The following is a 6836-nucleotide window of genomic DNA, read 5'->3' on the forward strand; positions in this document are numbered from 1 at the left end:
TGCTGGACCTGAGTCCTGGCCTCCAGCCCCTCCCCTGTCCCCCAGCTCCCCTCTCCCCAGCCTCCCTGCTGATCACAGGTGAAGATGGATAAGAGCAACAGAGTGGCCCCAGAGAAGCCCTAGGGATGCTGGGACATGTCCAGATAAGAGCAGGGATGATAATAACCCAGCCCTCTGGTCTCCAGCCACCCCCCAAGCAAGCCAGCTTCCTGGAGCCTCCAAGCTCTGGCTCGGCCCTGAATGCTCTCCCCCGCCTTCCTAACCACCTGGTGAGTCCTGGTGTCTCCTCCCTGGGGAAACCTCCACAGACTTCACAAGGACTTGGGCAGCCTTTGCTGGGTGGCGGAAGCCAGCAGAATGCCCCACCCCCTCCAGTGAGGCAACCCAGGGAATGGCGCACTTCCAGACCAAGGTGCCTCTGGGCTTTTACGACAGATACAGAGTCTATGAACAATAAGTAGTATTGTTTGGGGGCATTTAAAACTTTCCTATAAAATGTTTTGCACTGAATACATTGTTCTGTAACTTGCTTTTTTTCATTTAGCCTGATATTTCCAAGTTTTTTCCCAACTTAAAAAAAAAATTGACTGTATTGGTAGGTATTCATTTCCTAGGGCTGCCATAACAAATTTATGGCTCAAAAAACAGAAATGTATTGTTTCATAGTTCTGGGGGCCAGAAGCCTGAAATCAAGGTGTGGGCAGTGTTGGCTCCTCCTTGAGCCCCTGACGGGCATCTCTCCCACACTGCTCTCCCAGCTCCATGGTCCATCACCCAGAGCTCCCCGTGCTCCTTCTGCAGGTCTTATCCCCTGGAAACCACTGATCTGCTTTACTTTGCCTCTTCCAGATTGCTCTCTGAATGGAGTCGTGGCAGTGAAAGCACCAAGTCCTAACCACAGGACCGCTAGGGAAGTTCCTGCTCCTGGCTGCTTTGACCCAGCGTAATGCTGCTGCGATTCATCCATGTCATACATATCAGTGGAATCAATAGGGTTGAGAAGTTTCAAATCTAAAGGAAAGTTGCTGAAATAACACAATGAATACCCTCCACTTAAGCTCCCAATGGTGGACATTTTGCCACATTTGCTTTCTTGCTCTCTTACACGACACACACTCGCACACATTTTACTAAAGCATTGGCTACTTCACCTTGCATCTCTGAGGACGCAGATATCCCTCTACATAATCATGTACCATTATCACATGTGATCGACTGAACATTTCTCTTTAGACCCCTTTCATCTGAAATACTCCCCTTGCCGCCTTTTTTTTTTTTTAATATTTATTTATTTATTTTGGCTGTGCCAGGTCTTAGTTGTGGCCCACAGGACCTTCTGTTGCGGCATGCATGCGGGATCTAGTTCTCTGACCAGGGATTGAGCCCAGGCCCCCTGCATTGGGAGCATGGAGTCTTACTCACTGGACCACCAGGGAAGTCCCACTCCCCTTGCCTTCTTATGTGTCTTTCAGGATATTGACTTTAGGGGGAAGAATACAAGCAGCTGTTTTCCAAAATGTTTCTCAGACTTATCCAGGATAATGTATTTAGATTTAGTTTGTTCTTAACAGCTGTAAGGTATTTCATCCAATGTTTATGCCCCGATTTGTTTCTCCACTCTCCTATCAATGAACACTTAGTCTTCTGGCACTTCTTCAACATTATAAACAATGTTCTAATGCACATCCTTGTACGTAGATCTCCATGGACACTTGGATGGAAATTTTATGCTGTCATCATTCTAGAAGTAGAATCAGTGGGGGGAGGTGTTCCAGTGATCTCTTGCTGGGTAATAACTATCCCACCATTTAGAGGCTTGGAACAGCAAGTTTTTTTTAAATTATTCTTTAGAACTTTTTTTAAATTTATTTTTGGCTGCGTTGGGTCTTCATTGCTGCACGCGGGCTTTCTCTAGTTGTGGCTAGTGGGGGCTCCTCTTCATTGCGGTGTGGTGCGCGGACTTCTCATCGTGGTGGCTTCTCTTGTTGCAAAGCACAGGCTCTAGGCACACAGGCTCATTAGTTGTGTCGCACAGGCTTCATGTGGGATCTTCCCGGACCAGGGCTTGAAGCCGTGTCCCCTGCATTGACAGGCGGATTCTTAACCACTGTGCCACCAGGGAAGCCCAGCAATTTGGTTTTCTCTCTCACAGTTTTGAGGGTTGGCTGGGCTCTGCCGGGATCTCATGCAGTTGCAGGTAAGATGGTGGCCGGGGCTGGAGTCGTCAGATGGTTTCTCCGCTCCCAAGTCTGGCGCCTGGGCTGGCTGGCTGGGTCAGCTGGGACGAGATAGCGTTTCTTTCTTCACGCAGCCTCTGCACGCGTCTGCCTGGATTTCCTCCCAGCGAGGCTATCCCAGACTCCTCACGTGGCAGCCGACTTCCCCAAGAACGAGGTTCCAAGAAGCCTGGGCAGAAGCTGCCAGGCTTCTTAAGACTCAGAAGTTCCCAGAACCATCACTTCTACAGCATGCTACTGGTCAGGTAAGGCACTGAGTCAGCCCAGGTTCCAGGGGAAAGGAGTGGATTCCACCTCCCCACAGGAGGTGTAGAGAAGAATTTGCAGCCATCTTTTACCTACCACAGAGGTTATACTCTTCAGTTTTATTAAATATCGCCCAACCGGTTTCCAAAGTGTAGATATGAATTTACACTCTGTAATCAGAAGTCCAACTCCATTTCTGATGTTTGCTGATAGCCTGAAAGCCTCAGGCTTCCCTCTTCCCTCTTGTGTCCCACATCTGGGCAAGCTGATAAGAAGGCCCTGATGCTTGCTCCCTTGCACAGGCAGGAAATTGAATTCAGGAAAGCCCTGGCCAGTGTGGAGGGGCCCTCAATCCAGCCTCACCCCCTAACCACAGTGAAAGCCCCTCCTCACTCTCTCAAGCCATTTCTGACCTGCTTGGGAACCTGCCCTGCTCCTCCCAGGAAGCCTCATTATGTGAGTCATCAATCTTATCCTACTCTCTGGCTATGTGTGACCTCATCAGTCTTCACCTCTGAACCAAATTTTGTGTGGAGGGTTTGATCCCATCATGGAGCAACCAGGAAGCACACTCCTATCGGCAGAGTGTGAGTTTCATCTAGCCCGTACCTAGCTAATACTTGGCATCATCAGACTTTTTAATTTTTGCCAATCTGATGACAAACATGGTGTGAGATAATAGAAAAAATATATATCGGTCTCTGCCCTCAGTTCCTGGTACAAAGCTCCTGAAATCCTTGTAAATAGGGATGCCAGGAGAAGTGAGGTTTTCATTAAGTTGGTGTCAGTGAAGTGGGATTTCCTAGAACTCATGGAAGCATGTGGCTTGGGAAGAGAAAGGATAAAAGGGCAGGGGATGCGGAGATTTTGATTCCTGGTGGCCACGTGGTCACCCATGGCCTGGAGAAGCAGCTGTGCTGTATTCAGGTACTAAAGGTAAAAGCTGGCAATGGAATTTAGGGATGGACCCAACTCCCAGGGAGTTGGTTCAATTGAGGCAGAAGGAAATGAAAACTAATAAGAAAACGGCAAACGATTCAATTGTTTATTGTTATTGGTAATAGCTAAAATGAAATTAAAAGAGAGTGCTGGGTGGAACCTTGATACTGATCAGATTTTGGTGAGTCTGAGCTTTGGCCACTAGCCTAATGCCACCCACTGAGGGAAAAGTCATGCAGGGTCAACCATAAGTACCTCTGAGACCTCAGGTCACCAGGAAGGTAGTTAAGGTGGGGGAAGGGCAAAACCAAGAAACTGCTGAAAACAGGGGGACAGTGTGGAGGGTTTTTTTCATTTCGTGGATCAGTATCATCACTTTCTTGAAATGGATTGTGAGAGTAACTAGCTTAGGGGCTGTTCTTTGGTTTTGAGTCTGCAGAGTGGAAGGGCATGTCTGGGTTGTTCAGGACCCACAGCTCAGTATGAAAGAATCACAGATGGTTATAAGTGATCCAGACCCACAGGAGGTTATTCCCGAGGGAACAGCCAGCCTGGTAGACTGAATAAAAGCCACAGTAAGGTCTGATTACCCTGAGAAGGAGAACTATCCATCTCGCCCCATAAATGCCAAGTGGAACACTGCAGATGAAGTGGCTGACAACTCTGTATGCTAGCCACCTGGGGCTGGCTTTAAAATGACTTGAATATTCACCCACAAAATATGCCCCTTACCCCGACCACCCTCTGGTTGGGGGGTGGCCCTTTTGCATGGGTACCCCACATAACCTGACTGCTGCAAAACTGAAGGACAGTTCAGGAAGCCTTATAAATCTGCGGTCCCAGCTCCCCCTCGTGGGTCTTACTAAAGAAAAAAAATTAGGTTAGTTAACAAGAAAATGGGGGGACTTCCCTGGTGGCGCAGTGGTTAAGAATCCACCTGCCAATTCAGGGGACATAGGTGTGAGCCCTGGTCCGGGAAGATCCCACATGCCGCGGAGCAACTAAATCCGTGCGCCACAACTACTGAGCCTGTGCTCTAGAGCCTGCGAGCCACAACTACTGAGCCCGCACGCGCCTAGAGCCTGTGTTCCACAAGAGAATCCACCACCATGAAGAGTAGCCCTCCCTCGCTGCAACTAGAGAAAGCCCAGCAACAAAGACCCAACGCAGCCAAAAATAAATAAATAAATTTAGTTATTTAAAAAAAAAAAGAAAATGGGGAAAGGCAGAGGAGAGAATCAAGAGACAAGAGGCAGGTCTTGGCAGGGTGAACATTTTTAAAGGGTTATTAAGAAATAAGGTGAATAAAACGAATATTGATAGGAATGAAACAAAGAGGAAAACGCGAAGAAAGAAGGACTTCCTTGGTGGTCCAGCGGTTAAGACTCCACGCTTCCATTGCAGGGAGCACGGGTTCAATCACTGGTTGGGATCCGGGATCCCACATCCCGCATGATGCGTAGCATGGCCAAAAAACAAAAAAAATTAGGGGGCTAGCAACCTGGGGAGAAGTCGGACTCAAGTCCCAGAACCAGCTCTGGAGATTCTGCTTGGCCATGAAAGTTTTTAAAGGGGAAAAAGGGGAGGTAATCTCAGTTAATCACTGACTGTCAGTTTCTTTTTCTTTGACCGCACCTCGCTGGCAAGTAGGATCTGAGTTCATTGGAAGAGTGGAGTCTTAACCACTGTGCCACCGGGGAAGTCCCCTCAGTTAATCACTGAGATAGGGGGTCAGAATCATCACCATCTCCCGTTGGGTGCAGCCTTGTCGACTCCTTGTGATCTTTCTTTAGATGCCACCTTGTTCACACAGTTTCTTCACGAGATTACTGAAGGGGAAGCTAGGAAAAAGATCTAGTCATCTGTTAATTCCTTATTCTTCATTTCTATTTCTTTGATCTAAGGAAAGAATCAGGTTAGGCTAAGTATTGTGTGATCAAAAGATTTGAAAGGTGTGCTTGGGCCGGAGGTTAGTTACAATATGGCTTTGCTAAAGTGACAAGACAAAAGGGACCTCCTGCAGAGAGCTCTTTCCTGCAAAGAGCTCTTTCCTGCAAAAAGCTCTTTCCTGCAAAAAGCTGCTTACAGATCCCCATTGTCAGACATCACTCCATTTCTAAGGGATTAGGGGCGAAGGTCCATCTTCTGTAACTTCTTCCTGCTGACATAGGGTGTCGTAGTCTTAGAGTGGAAGATACTGACATGCTTCTATAACATCTCTTTGCTGACAATTTTAGTTGCACACTTATATATACGGGCCTAGCGAGCTACAATTATTTTGACGCCCACAAAGATACAGATTATTATGAGCAATAGTGTTAACCGCATTCTCTTGAGGCCATTACTTGGAATTGTGCTAGCCAAAGAGTCAGTACTGCTCAAAATGGAGCATCTTATGTCATGGCTGCAGTCTGGTCATCATGCTTTTTCCCTCTGGGGGACAGTTACAGTATCTGTAAAGCAACTCAAGGATGTGCATCAGACACTGAAAGATTCTATGACTCTATTGTCCTGATCATTAACTGCTTGAGCCTGCTCTTTTGTGACTCAGGGAGGCTTGGGAGACTTCAGCTTTTCTACAAACAAGAGGCAGGGGACATTGGAAGGGCCTTTGTACTTGGGGGGAGGCGGGGGTACCACAGTGTTCTGCTCGGTTTCAATTCCTCCCTTCTGCCTCCCCCTAACCCCACCCAAGCAACCACTGATGTGCTTTCTATCCCCCTAGTTTGGTTTGCATTTGCTAAATATAACTGGAATCATATAGCATGATCTATTTTTTTGTCTGCCTTCTTTTGTTTGTTTTCCACATTAACTTTTTTTTCTTATTGTGGTAAAATACACATATATAAAATTTACTATCTTAACCTTTTTTTCTTTTTTTGCGGTACGCAGGCCTCTCACTGTTGTGGCCTTTCCCATTGCGGAGCACAGGCTCCCGACGCGCAGGCTCAGCGGCCATGGCTCACGGGCCCAGCCGCTCCGCAGCATGTGGGATCTTCCCGGTCCAGGGCACGAACCCGTGTCCTCTGCATCGGCAGGCGGACTCTCAACCACTGCGCCACCAGGGAAGCCCTATCTTAACCATTTTTAAGTGTACAGGTTGGCGGCATTACATGCAGTCACAATGCTGGGCAGAAATCACCACCATCATCCCCATAACTCCTTTCAGCTTGTAAAACTGAAACTCTGTCCCCATTAAACACAAACTACCCCTTCTCCCCACCCTTGGCCCCTGGCAGTCACCACTGTACTTTCTCTGTGAGTTTCAGTACTCTAAGTACCTCAAATGAGTGGAATCCTGTAGTAGTTGCCTGCCATTAAGTCTTTTCAAGGACAGTTTCTGTTGATTTTTTTTTTTCCTTTGAACTGGCCATATTTCCTGTTTCTTTGTGTGCCTTGTGATTTTTTGTTGAA

The sequence above is a fragment of the Monodon monoceros genome, unplaced genomic scaffold (genome assembly GCF_005190385.1).
Source record: "Monodon monoceros isolate NGI ecotype Baffin Bay Population unplaced genomic scaffold, NGI_Narwhal_1 Super_Scaffold_13, whole genome shotgun sequence".
Taxonomy (NCBI): Eukaryota; Metazoa; Chordata; class Mammalia; order Artiodactyla; family Monodontidae; genus Monodon; species Monodon monoceros.